Source organism: Thermobia domestica, chromosome 12 (assembly GCF_964235325.1).
Source record: "Thermobia domestica chromosome 12, izTheDome1.hap1.1, whole genome shotgun sequence".
Lineage (NCBI taxonomy): Eukaryota > Metazoa > Arthropoda > Insecta > Zygentoma > Lepismatidae > Thermobia > Thermobia domestica.
In genome coordinates this window covers 72,978,436-72,992,319 of record NC_137465.1, presented here as the reverse complement: position 1 = coordinate 72,992,319, position 13,884 = coordinate 72,978,436, and the positions used below count along the sequence as shown (strand labels likewise).

The following is a 13,884-nucleotide window of genomic DNA, read 5'->3' as shown; positions in this document are numbered from 1 at the left end:
TTTTCCATCAATTTATCGATACGTACATCAGTGCTACTCGCAACCGAGCAACTTATACTTAGGAGATGAAATAATCCTCTCTCAGCGTGGCGTACAACAAGGCGACCCTCTTGGCCCTGGTTTGTTCGCACTAACTTTACAATCCATCGTTAATAGTATCAATACAGAACTGAACATATGGTATTTGGATGACGGGACTATAGCTGGAGACAAGGATACAGTACTAGAGACATTAGAAATGATCCGTAGAAGGGCTAAGGAGATCGGATTGCAAATGAATTTCTCCAAATGTGAGGTCAGCTTTCTCGGAGTTTCCAATGAGCAGTCTAATAATCTCTTCAAGCTGTTTGACGAAGCCGCGCCTGTGATTCAAAGAATTTCGACAGATGACGCCAGCTTATTAGGAGCAGCATTATCTAATGAGGCAAGACGAACAATATTAAAAGACAAAATTTCTAAATTAGAATTCTTCTTCACACGTCTTTCCTTGATTTCAGCTCACTCTGCCTTTTACCTACTACGTGCCTCATTGTCCATGCCAAGGCTGCTATACTTTCTTCGCTGTGCTCCTTCTTGGCGGGATGCTGATCTACTGGAATGCTATGACAACACCTTGAAAACCGGTCTAGAATCTATCCTGAATTGTTCACTCAACAATAACTCTTGGCTGCAGGCGTCCCTTCCTGTTAACCACGGAGGTCTCGGCATTCGTCGCGCCATGGATCTGGCTATTTCATCCTTTCTGTCTTCATTCTATGGCGCTAAGCCATTGATCGAGACCATTCTTCAACAAGATCTTAGCCTAGTATCGGATTCGGATGTCAACGATAGCATTGCTAAGTGGTCATCTATAGTGGGATCAGATCCCCCTGACCTTGATAAGAGAGGACTACAATCCTCTTGGGACGATCCTCTTATAAATCATCACTTTTCAGCTCTGCTTCAGTCATCCGATAACCCAGAAGATAAGGCCAGACTTCTAGCTACATCATCTCCAGAAGCAGGCGCTTGGCTCCATGCTATCCCGTCACCTTCTTTAGGATTACATCTTCCCAATGACAGTTTTCGAATTGCCAGTGCACTGCGTTTGGGAGCAGATGTTTGCGAGCAACACAGATGTCCTGCCTGTAGAAGTGTCGTAGACAAGAAGGGCCTTCATGGACTCTCCTGTGCCAATAGTGCGGGCAGACATTCACGCCACTCCAGCGTCAACGACATTATCATGAGGGCACTAATTTCAGCAGGAGTTCCTTCTATATGTGAACCGTTGGGATGCAGTCGTGCAGACGGCAAGAGGCCAGATGGTATGACTCTAATACCGTGGAAGAAAGGAAAAGCACTTCTATGGGATTTTACTTGTTCCGACACCTTCGCCCCTTCAAATATACATTCTTCCTCAGCACAAGCTGGCAACGTGGCTGCTCGCCGGGAAACAGAAAAGCGCAGGAAATATAGCAATTTACTCGACAAATATCATTTTGTCGCTATAGCTGTCGAATCGGGTGGTTCATGGGGTCCCGAAGGCCTTAACTTTATAAAAGAAGTTGGTCATCGCATTCGTTTATCGTCAGGAGATGCTAGAGCAACCTCGTTTCTACTGCAACGCATCAGCATGGCAGTACAAAGAGGGAACGTTGCATCAGTTTTGGGAACGCTACCCTCTGGTAAGGAACTGGAGGAGATCTTTTGTTTGTAATCTCGGCGAAGGTTTGAGGATGCTGTTGTGAGGCTTATCACAATAACGTGTATTAGTGAATAATTATATTTTAATAATCTGTAAAATGTAAATTGTGCACTGTTCAAGGAATGTAATATTTTGTAGTTTTGCCAACGGACTTAATGCAAAGTAGTTGTATTTATTTTACAAAATTCTTACAAATAATGCTGTTAAAATTGAATACATCACTCCATTTGTTGTAATAAGCGTAATATCCATATATCACTACTTACATTGAAAGAAAAAATAAATAAGATACGTTGATTTTCCCTGCACAACGTCTTACATATCATCCACAGATCAAGTAATCCTGATCCATCATAAAAAACACCGTAACATTTCCACACATTTTGACACATTTTCATGCATTTCAATTCTTAAAATAGCCCCATTTCATTTCAAATCATTCAGTTGATGGTCAAATGTGTACTATGACCACGTTGAATTTATATGAAAAAGGTACATGTTAAAGATGTGCATGGCCATAGTGCCGCAAGACTTTTTTTTTTTTTGTCTCGGGTGATTTGCATGTATCAAACCCTTGAAAAATCATCAGATTGAGTTATTGTTGTTGCAACTAAGGAAGTTGCAATTTCAAGGTGTTATAAAAGGTTCAAACCATACCAGGTTCAGAAATGAGAAAAGAAACATAAAGTGTTTTAAAAAATGTGAAACTTAGGGAAAAAATATGTTGTGCAAAAAATTTTGAAATTTCCTGTGCCCAAATTAAAAAAAACATATGATTTGTGGTTTGCATGGAATACATACTATGGAAATACAACGTTTTAGGGAAAATGTTAATTCCGTCCTCCCTGTATACTATCAGTGAGGATTTGCCATCAAAATTTGAAAATTTCAGATTTTGACAATTTTTAAAAAGCAATATTAAAAAATATTTCGGTTTGCTTAAAAATTACCTATAGCGTACACAGAACATTGTTTTTCAATTCTGTAAAGACAGACATGCTATTATTTTGTGTGGACATAAGATATTGTTGGTTCCATGTTATGATAATGCTGCTGTGATGGCAGGACATAAAAATGGTTAAAGTATTATGACATACAAAATAATTTGACACCATTTGTAAACTATGACAATCACTCACTTTGAATATATATGCAGCAAAACAAGCCGCATTCATGAACCATTGAAGCTCTCTCTCTACATATTCCCTCGTTCAACCCAATATTGGAGAGAACTGAAAACTAGTTCCTACGGTTTTATATTTGAATGAACAACTAGGTGGAGTTCAAATTCTCATGTCATGATAGATGATTAGAGCGAGAGCAGTGAATCAAGAAGTGTTGAATTACAGATTTCTAGCTTTGTTAAAATTTGAACAAAGTACTAAACTTCAATCAACCGAGTTTTAATGAGGATTCAAAATCCTAAGATGAACACTCGCCGTAATCACTAGGGATGGCCGGAACCAGTTCCTGGTGGAACTGGTTTTCGGTTCTGAACGGATCCGGTTCTACAAGATCCGGTTCCGGAACCGGGTTTTCGGATCCAGATCTAGAACCGGTTCCTAAGATACGGTTCTGGAACTGGGCTTTTCGTATCCAGGTATGGAACCGGTTCTGAATTTAGTATGTACGATGTCGTCTCGTAATTTTGCACGACCTTCCCCAAAAAAACTACAGTTGGCGGAGAGGTCTCAGAAATTTGAAATCTAAAGATGGTTTAAAACTGGCAAAAATGAGCAACACTCAACAATAGAAACAACCTTTATTTGAAACTTTTCCTTTTCAGACCAACCGCGGCAAATTATGAAAAACTATTTTAATTTTAGTGTGTACCTCTCTGACTCTGAGGGAATTTATTTATAACGTCAGCACGGTTTAATCCTTTTAGGATTTTTGGTAACTTTTGTTTTCATGGCGTAGTATCATCTTTGACCTATTATTTAGGTTCTATAACAGGTATTCAAGCCGGGTATTTATTAGTCAACTCAAGAATAGACCAAAGAACACCCTCAGATGGGTTTTGGAACCGGATGGTCAACTTGGCGGAGGCAATTGGGTGTAGAGGGGAGTGATTTTTTATTTTTTCTTAAGGCAAATTTCAAAAAATTGTCACACCTTTAGTTTGAATGATATCAGATTGAAACTTTGCATATGGATTGTGAGTACCTTTGGGTATTTCTAAAATTTTTCTGAGATCCCTGCGTGAAACCGGGGTCGGTCCCGAGAGGCGCAAGTGTTCCGAAGGGGTGATTTTTTTAAAGAAGAACTTCCGGTTTTTCTCCCGATTATTCCTGTACAGTCACACGATACGGACATGTAACTGATACCACTGACAAGAACTCGTTATACTCAAGAAAATAACGTTTGAACCATACCTTTAGACCAAATAGTAATGACGCAGTGAAGTTTTATAATATGTATATACATGTGCATATACGTATATAGAGAGAGCCTAAGTTCAGAGTTTCAACAATTTTTTCCGCCCTTTGTTTCCAAGATACAAGATTCAAATTTTGCACACGAGAAAAATATTATGTACATAACAACGTATTTTTAGAAAAAAAAATAAATCCCTACGTCAACCCAGGCCTGGGTTAGAGGAGCAAAGTGTTTTGGTGGGATTAGAAAAAATTCTGGGTTCTTCCCTAATTTTCCGGTTTAGGTGTATGATACGGACATGTGAGTGGTACCGTTGGAAGAGCTTGATATACTAAAGAAAATGGCGTTTGAACCATGACTATAGGTCAAATAAAGATGACGCAGTATATATGAAAGAATGGGTCACCTTCAAACTTACAAAAATTTCTTCCAATCTCAGTTTTCAAGATACAAGATTCAAATTTTGCAGAGTATTATGTACATAACAATGTTTTTTTAATGCAGATCCCTACGTGAACCCAGGCCCGGACCAGAGAGGCACAAAAATTTCGAAATTTTATTTTCAAAAAAATCTCATGTTTCTTTTCGATTTTCCCATTTCTGATGTATAATACGGTCAATTGAGTGGTACCATTAGAAATATGATTAAATTTAAAAAAAACGAGGTATGAACCATGATCCTACAATAAGTAATGAGGAAGCAGTAGCTTTTTATGTAAAAGTCTAAAATTTGCCTCATAAGTGGAAATCCTTGGGTAAAGGCCTTGGGACTATTATTCAACCGTGACTTTGACATTTCCAAATAACCCTAATAAAAGGGAGGCTGCATGAAAATTTCGATATTAGGGATGAATTATCCCTACGGATGTTGTGGGATCCCATAGGCTGTACCGAAAAAAATGTTTGAAGTGCAAGTTGTTGGTATGTTGATGAGTGCTACTGGCGTTTGCCAGTTTTTAGTTGACCCTCCTTTTCATTTGAAATTTCTGAGCCCGCCATCCCTCTTTTCGGGAGAGGGAGATCCTGCAAAAATTTAAACATTGTCAATATATTTTTCCATGGCTTTGGCTTCTAACAAAGTAGAAACTGAATGCAGTTAGCTAAGGATAGAAGTTAGTGGAGAGCTTTTGTGAATGCGGCATTGAACCTCCGGGTTCCATAGGCCATAGAGTTAGTTAGTTATGGCTATTTGTTTTGTTCTATTATTTGTACGGTTGCATAAACGGATTTTCCAGTCGGCTATTTCAGGTGTAATGTAATGTAAACATTTTCGTGCATTACAAATTTGACGTTATTTTCTCAAGATGCAGCCGCTAAATCCGAGCTGCTGGCAGGCTGTGAGCAGTGTGCTAGATTAAGTGGTGGAAGCGACAGACAGGCGGCGGCCGCTTGTCTCATTTGGCTAAACAAACTGGGTAACTGACAAGCTCATTGGCTAAACAGTCAAACTGGCAAACTCATTTGGCTTAACACCCACTGGTAGACCAAAAAAATTTTTCTGCGGGGCAGAAGCGGGTCTGGGCGGGAAGGGCACAAGCGCGTGGTCCTCTTCGCAGTGTTTTGAAGGTCAACTTTGTGTCTCCTTGTGCGGGTCTTTGGGAGGGGAGTTTCGGATCCAGGTCGGGAACCGGTTCCTAAGATCCGGTTCTGAGACCTGGTTTCCGGATCCTGATCTGGAGCCGGTTCCGGAATTGGTTTTGAAAACCAGATCTCCAAGAACCGGTTCCACCGAAACCGGAACTTTGTGGCGATCCTTAGTAATCACCTCAGTTCCACTCATCATTTTTGAGAAATACGCAATAGTAGTAGAGGTGCAAATGCGACATCAGAACCTCCCGGAGCCTTTCTTACGATATTTGATACAAAATGACAGAATGTGTTTTTTAAATCATTCTTCAAATGTACGTTATAACAATTTAACATTTTAAAGAGATTAGATGATTTGAAATAAACAACAACAAGAAAGTAGCGATCTTCCTGGTAGTTCAAAATATTTCTCCCAGTCAGCTAGAGTGGCAATCTTGTAATAGACAGAATGTCTAACGTGTTTTGAGTGATTCTACACTGTGAGTGTTTAGCCCTTCATTTCTTGTGCGGCTGGTACTCCTTCGCTTCTATAAATCGATGTAAGAAATATGAATTCAATACAGGGGTGTTCATGGTTCCGCTAGACACTGTGCAATCTGTCTACTTGCATTGAAGCCGATTCTAGAAAAGGAACTTGCTTTAACGTCAAAAAACGGAAAATTTGAAAGGATAGACGCTGTCTTCTTCTATGTTCCTTCTTAAGCCTCGCCAGTGGCCTTAAGACTCACAATTTGTGTAGACGTAACTTTTTCAACCATTAATACACCTCTGAATATATCTTCAACATTAAATTAACGAGCTTCTGTCGTTTGTAGCATGTAATAATTTTTTTGCTTTCGTATATTTATTTTCTATTGCACCAGTGGTTTGTTCATTATAGAACTATATCTAGAAAATAATTAAGAGTTTAAAAAACTTAAAGCCCCCGTGTATCACTTATGCAAATTACGTACATACTTCTGTATAAGACTCGCTGACATGTAAGAAATCCTTCCTGAAGATGCGACTGGTGGAATAAGATCAATCAAGGTAACATTTCTGTACAACACACACACACACACACACACACATATATATATATATATATATATATATATATATATATATATATATATATATATATATAATTTATTTATTGACTAATACATCTTTTATGTTGTGTGCCCTTATTACTTTAGTGTGTTTCTAACCATAATACAGTTATTGTTCTTCTGCTTCAATCTCTGAGTAACATTTTTTATTTGTAAAGCCTCATATAAATAATCTACTAATAAACAATTGGATGTACAAACACTTTTTGCTGCATTATATTTAAGGATGAAATTTTCATTTCCTGTTTAATTTACTTATATAATTTTAATTCAAAATATTTATGTACAGTACATGCGGTAGCTTAATTTTAGTTTTATTTAAAGTTTTAAAATATGGTATTCGTTATCTAATTACTTACGTTATATACGCTTATGGTTTTTATTGATAAATTGATGCCAACGTATATTATTGAGTTGTGTGATGCTGCAGTTGTTAATTTAGTAATTGCGTTTGGGGAATTCGCTTGACAATGTTTCCAACCATAATTTGTGGTTACCTGTGTAGGTATACGTCGATATAATCAGAGTGAAATACAAAATGAACGTAAGCATTGAAAGTGTCTTTACATATATACAACCTCCACAAAACATGCATGTTAATGAAACCATTCCTTACTCTATAGAAATACCGTACTTAAAAAGGTTTAATAGAAAGGCCCCATCTTAGAGGACTACGATATTTAATAATAAGATTTTCTCTCACGATATGTTTTAAAATCTTACATTTTAAGATATAATATAGTTTTATATTATTATTATTATTATTACTATTATTATCATTATTATTATTATTATTATTATTATTATTATTATTATTATTATTATTATTATTATTATTAGTAGTAGTAGTAGTAGTAGTAGTAGTAGTAGTAGTAGTAGTACTGGCACCCAAAGTTATGAAATCATTAACTATTATTATCTACATCTATACGTATCAAATGAAGACATTCTATTGGTTCATTACATGGTCCGTTGGTTTATTCAGCTGGCATAAAGTTAAACCAGTTGATCATCTATATCATCTACAGTTCTCTGTAGAATAATGCTATGGTGAGATCGTTCTGGATTGTTTGAAACAAGGTAGCGTTAAATAGTAAACTATTCAAGATATTTTACGTTTAAAGTAATCAAATGCACAAATATTACAACTGCATTGACATAGTATGTTCCGCAATATATACCTGAGTTATTTGGTTCAAGCTTCATTGGCTAAAAGTCATTATTACTTTTGTTTATTACATAATGCAAAAATAGACTATATATTTCACTGCGATGAACTAGCTATACATTGTTCGGCGTAAGCTCTAAACTGCGATAAACAAAGCCACGTGAAACTAAATCTCGCTGATTTGCTGTTGTCCTACCGACGCTTGTACTCCTCCGCAAAATAGTTCATGTGATTGCATTATTACTTTTACTATGAAGCTTCATATAAAACTGCTATATTATTGTAAATGACAAAAATATAATACGGATTATCTAATAATAGTCTACTGCAATCGAGTGTGATTAATGAAACAATAGAAATAAACACTAAGCATGGGCAGTAATTAGTATATGGCGCCAACTCAACTCTGGACGGGTGTTCTGCTTTTCAAGTCTGAAAGATGACTGGCATGAATCCCGGTTTCACGAGTGTTGTGGTGAAACACAAACAAGGCAAACCTTTATTCACTGAGCAACAATTGTTTACGAGCGAAATTCAAATACTCTTTTTTTTTAATCTTTCGAGTTTCTTTTCTTTCTTTTCCACTGCTGCTGTACCTATAAGTATCTGGACAACACAAGACAGTATTGTCAAAATGTACGTGTATAATTTGCTCCTCCCCGTGGGGAGTGGGAGTGATACATCACTAGCCAATCGTATTTGTGACAAGCGGAAGGATACAAATATTTTGGTTATCGGAGTTTAGAGCTTACGCTGAACAATGTATAGTTGTATTGGAAAAATAATGAACCCTGCACAATTTACTTTTAAGTATCTCATCCTTCTACTTTCTAAACTTCACTCAGTATAAACATTTATGAAACAAACACAGAATATTTAGGGAGTAAATTTGAATCTCAGAAAACTAACAACAAGTTTCACTACACGTTCGACAACTTCAACACTCCACCTGCGTAATCTTGAACACCTGGACAACGGAATGGTACTATCTAATTGAAGGGTTGATTAATTAGTCGAACGCGAACCTCATAGTAAGCTGGACCTGGTTGGCCATGACATGAATATTCGGAAAGGCTGTTTGTGTTTCATGTACGTCGCAATTTGTAAAGTATCACCAGCTGTTGAAGATACAGGTAACTTCTGTGACTTAATTTGCATTCTGCATTAAATTTCCATTAGGCCTAAATTGATGTATATTTCATTGCTTATATGTAGAAAACAACTAATTTTGTAAAGGAATAAAAGTATATGGAGTTGTTACTAATTTTTTTATTATTGTATATGTCACGATTACAGACATACTGTAGAACAAAAGAATTTATTATACTATTTATATCAACTAGTAAATTGCGAATTAAGTCGTACATTCAACAAAGACCTATCATTATACTTGGAAATCTCTGGAATGAGGAAGAGGAAGAGAAACAGGAACGCAAAGGGTATATAACAACCAGAGATGGTAATGATTACAGTTAGTCGTCAACTTAAAACCGTAGTCACCGTTCACACACGTACAACGGGCTGTGAAGGTTAGGATTGGTGATTTTTATTAACGACCAGTAACAATACTAAGAGAAATTAAAATAGAAGTAACATAATAATACACAATAAGTTTTCAGACTACCACGAAATGTACTTAACGATGTTAGGAAAATTAATTACTGCATTATTTTCCTACCTACATCCTTTCTCGCACCTTTATACGTAATTTTCTTAAAAGTATGAAAGTGGCGGTTAGTTTGTTTTCGCAGACACGATACATATGGTCTGGGATCTAACCGAGAGTCCCTTGTATTAGAAGCGAGTGCTCTACTACTGAACAATAGTTCCTCTTCGTAGGTAAATTTAATGTAGCAGTTATTGTATTTACTACAGTAGAAATTGGAACTATCTATAAAGTCATATGTAAAATTGAGAGGTAAAATACTTTTCTTTTTAGCAGAAGAAAAATTTCATTTGTGAAACTATATAATACGAGTATTAAAAATCGTACCTTAACATGAATGTGGAGCAATGTACACAAAATGTTTTACCTAAAACTTTTATTATATTCGACCTTATAATGAAGTTTCATCATAATAGTCTAGTTTTACGAATATTATTGCAATTATTTAGTGAGGAAGTTTCGAAAGAAAGAATAATTTGCACTGCAGGTAGTAACAGAAAGGAACACAAAAGATAAAGCTCCATAGACTTAAAATATTGGTTTTCTAACATGGTATAAGAAAAATGGAAAGTAACAAATAGTTCCTTATAAGTACAGTAAGATTTCATACACTTGCACACAAGTGCGACCAAACCCAACTTTTACAACTACCAACTAATAATGTTTAGATTTATCGTTAAGAGTGAATCAATTTTCATTATAGCGAATGGATTTAAAAATTCTATTTTCCAGTTCAGCCAATCGTTATGATTTGTCCCCTTGTGATGGTGAATTCCAAATACTCCCAGAAATTGAATCTGCCTATTCAGAGAAATGGAGTTACCGTTGTGCTGCGGAGCATGTAACGGAGAGAAAACCATGACAGTTACTCAATCACAACATACAATAGCACGAGAAATGTATTTTGGTTCTGAGCTTTAAGTTGGGGTTTATTTCTTTCTGTAAGCACATTCACATACAAGAGGTCCGTGTGAGCCACATGTGAAAGAATTTCTTTATTAGTTTGTATATAACTATATGTTTAACTGTTGCTATTGAGTTTATGTGTCACTAATTTTATTTGTGGGATGGTTCTGTTACATATATGGTAATCAAGCTCGACTGTAGCTATAGAAGGTAAATACACGATTCTGATTGGTTGGGGTTATCCGTTTCTCGCCATGCAGCATACATATAGCACAAATCAAACACCAGATGCTGTCAGTTCTCGTAGCTAAGCATGCTAGCGAGAGGGCTAGTAATGAAAATTGCTTTTGGTGTGGGTTCAAACCAGATCCAAGGAAAGTTTTTTTTTTTTACTTTTTTAATTTTCATAACACTTTTATCAGTAAAATAAGATGAAAAAATACTAATTTGCCCTTGTCCATAGTATATAATGCATAAATTGTGCTTTTCCACCATTTACCTGGAGATTTCTGATAGCCTGTTTACTTACGTTACGAAACAGCTGAGCGAGCGTCAGCGAACGAAGAGGTTTAGAAGCCCAGCAGGGATCGTTTTATTCCACCTTTGCACTCATGACAATACCACGTGACATTACGTCACATTCGGGTGGTGCAACTTGGAGGTAAATCTAACCTCACCCGCTTTCTTGTGAGCAACTTAAAAACAGTTGGTTATGGTAGCGCGTGAAAAACTAAATGCTGTTCTGTCTTCAAGCTAAAGGAGACAACGGTAAATAAATGATCTTATGAATTGTAAAACGACAAACACCTGTCTCGTAAGTAGGTTTCGAACCCACTTAGTATCTACGACCTTTCGATATGTTGTATATATGACGAGAAAGGGTTGCTCAGTAATAGTAGAAGCGAGCTACTCTCTTTCCTTCTTCCCATTAATTTTAACCTCAAACTTTAAGAGTAAATCTCTAGTCTCCAACCAAACACGCATTACGTTTTACAAAAATATGAATATTTTAAAGAAATTTTCATGAAACAAATTAGTTACAATCGATGGAGATAGAAGTCACTCCCTCAGTAGTGACATTTCAACTCCAATCAGTAAAGAAGAATCTGAATCTTCAGAAAAAATCACGCCACATTCTACCAACATGAATGCTAGTGTGAATTTTCAGTTACATAATTTGTCGGTCCATGTCAGAAGGGCCCAGACAAAAGGGCGAGGACAGAAAGGCCCAAGTCAAAAGGACACCACATCAAAATTGCCCGGGTCAAAAGGGCCCGGGCAGTAATGGTCCCACGGCCAGAAAACCTGAAATCAAAACAGGAGTGGAAATCAAAGATTCACGAGGGGATAATGTCCCTTTACTAAGTAGAAGTGTTTGTCCAACAGAAGGAAGAATATCAGTGGACATTAGTAACAAAAAGGAAACTTGAATGGTGATCTTAATTTTTTTGGATGCTGTTTATTCTGCAATAATCACTATCGCTTATGTCGGTTCTCGGTGAAAATTTGCTTTCACCCGGGTCTCTCTGAGTTTGTATTCTCGAGACACAGTCCAATCAGACTTTATCTATTAATGACTATTCTCTTAGTTCTAAAATACTATTTCTGCCCCTGAATCAAAGTATAAAAACCCATATTATACGAATAATATTCTCTTGAAAACGTTTCTTTAATTTTGCAATAAGAACATACATGTGGATCTCCATACAGGGTTAGTCAAAAGTATTGGTGCAGAACAATAATAACGACACGCGTGGACAAAGGAAATTCAATTATTGCAATTGGTATTGTTGCAAAAATCTTTATTGATTTGGAGTGTGGTCACCGTGGAAGACATTTTGAAATTCCGCTATATTGCAGATCGTACATTTTTTTAAATGAGAAAGGCTATGATTTTACACTTCAATTTAGACTTTATATTCCCACAAATGAGAATGTGAACTCATTTTTGACACATAGCAATCTGTTTATGGGACAGGGTGTTTGACATGTCTATCTAATAGAAAAAAGTATCATGACAGGGCAGTAACAAAGAGACACGTGGACAAAAGGAAAGCAAATGTTACAGGTTGGTATTGGTGTTAAAACTGCGTTAAATGATCATGGCAGCTAACTTGAACTTCATGTTATATACATACAATATTTTTAAATAGAAAGGGTTATTTCTGTCACATAAATTTATGCTAATATCTTCGTACAAACGATAATCTGAACCGATTTTTGACCGACCGCTATTCAATTAGGAAATAATGTGTGCTACGTTTGACATTTGTTTCTAGTAGAAGAAAGTATTCGGACAGGCAAGTAATAAAGAGGGTTTCATTGTGTTCTTAACGTTTCTGTTCGTTTGTTTGCATTTGTAAAATATTGTGAAGTTACCACATATGTTAATAGTAAATATAACATTTTAATAGTAAGTATATTTGTAGTTAATTGTTACTTTATGACTATAAAGCAATAAAATGATCTTAATATACAGTTTCAAATATTCGGTAGAACTCAACGACTTCGTTCAGATAGTAGTGGGTGGTAACAATGTTTTCTCTAGTCAGTGTATTATACCATGTGGAGTTAATACAGGAAGGATATAATGCTAGAGTTGCTAGAAAGAAACAAGGTTGATATGTTTAAAAGCAAATGTTTAAAACAAGTGTTTAAAACATGTTTTAAACGAGGGCTGTTGTTTTATTCAGTTTGTTCTAAAGGTTTTAAACAAATTGTTTTAAACGTGTTTTTTTTTTCGATGCTGGTAGGACATGTTTAAGACAACTAAAATATCAAATTGAAGAAGCTAATTTAATTTTCTAACAAACAACCCATCCTCCGCAGGATTTGTGCATGGAGTAAATTACAAGCAGAGTTATATTCTTATTATAACAGCAATTACTAAACGAAATTCTGCACATCAATGTGCGTATAACTAAACCAACAGAAATCCAAATGGAGTATTTGAACATTTCTTAATTTCCAAGAATAACGGAGGTTAAACACACTATACACTATTCTAAGATCCAAATTCACAAATTCAAAACTTGGGTATTTTTTGATCACTATCATTTCCATAATAATGACAGTTCTCACGTCATAAGCTAGAAGAAATGCTCTGACAAATACAATTCATAAAATGAGCAGTGACTAGCCTACAAGGAGCAAACAACATATTTTAACTAAACGGTTTTCAAGATACATCTCTATTTGCAGCATGGGTAGGTAATAATGATTAGTGTCTACGGCATAACAACACAATTAAGTTTAGACGCCCACCAGGGATTTGAACTAAATGGTAGACTCTCACCTTCGGGGCTCTGTGAGCCCCTAATTATCACAGAGTCATGACTTATACACCATTGGAAAGCTTATAGACCACAAATTCCAACGTGGTACACTGAGAAAAAAAAATGTA

General features: G+C 36.1%; 1 protein-coding gene across 3 annotated transcripts in view; it reads right to left on the bottom strand.

The window, feature by feature from the left end:
* fuss (SKI family transcriptional corepressor fussel) overlaps nt 1–13,884 on the bottom strand; it is a 349,721-nt gene that overhangs the window by 14,060 nt on the left and 321,777 nt on the right. The window lies entirely within an intron of this gene.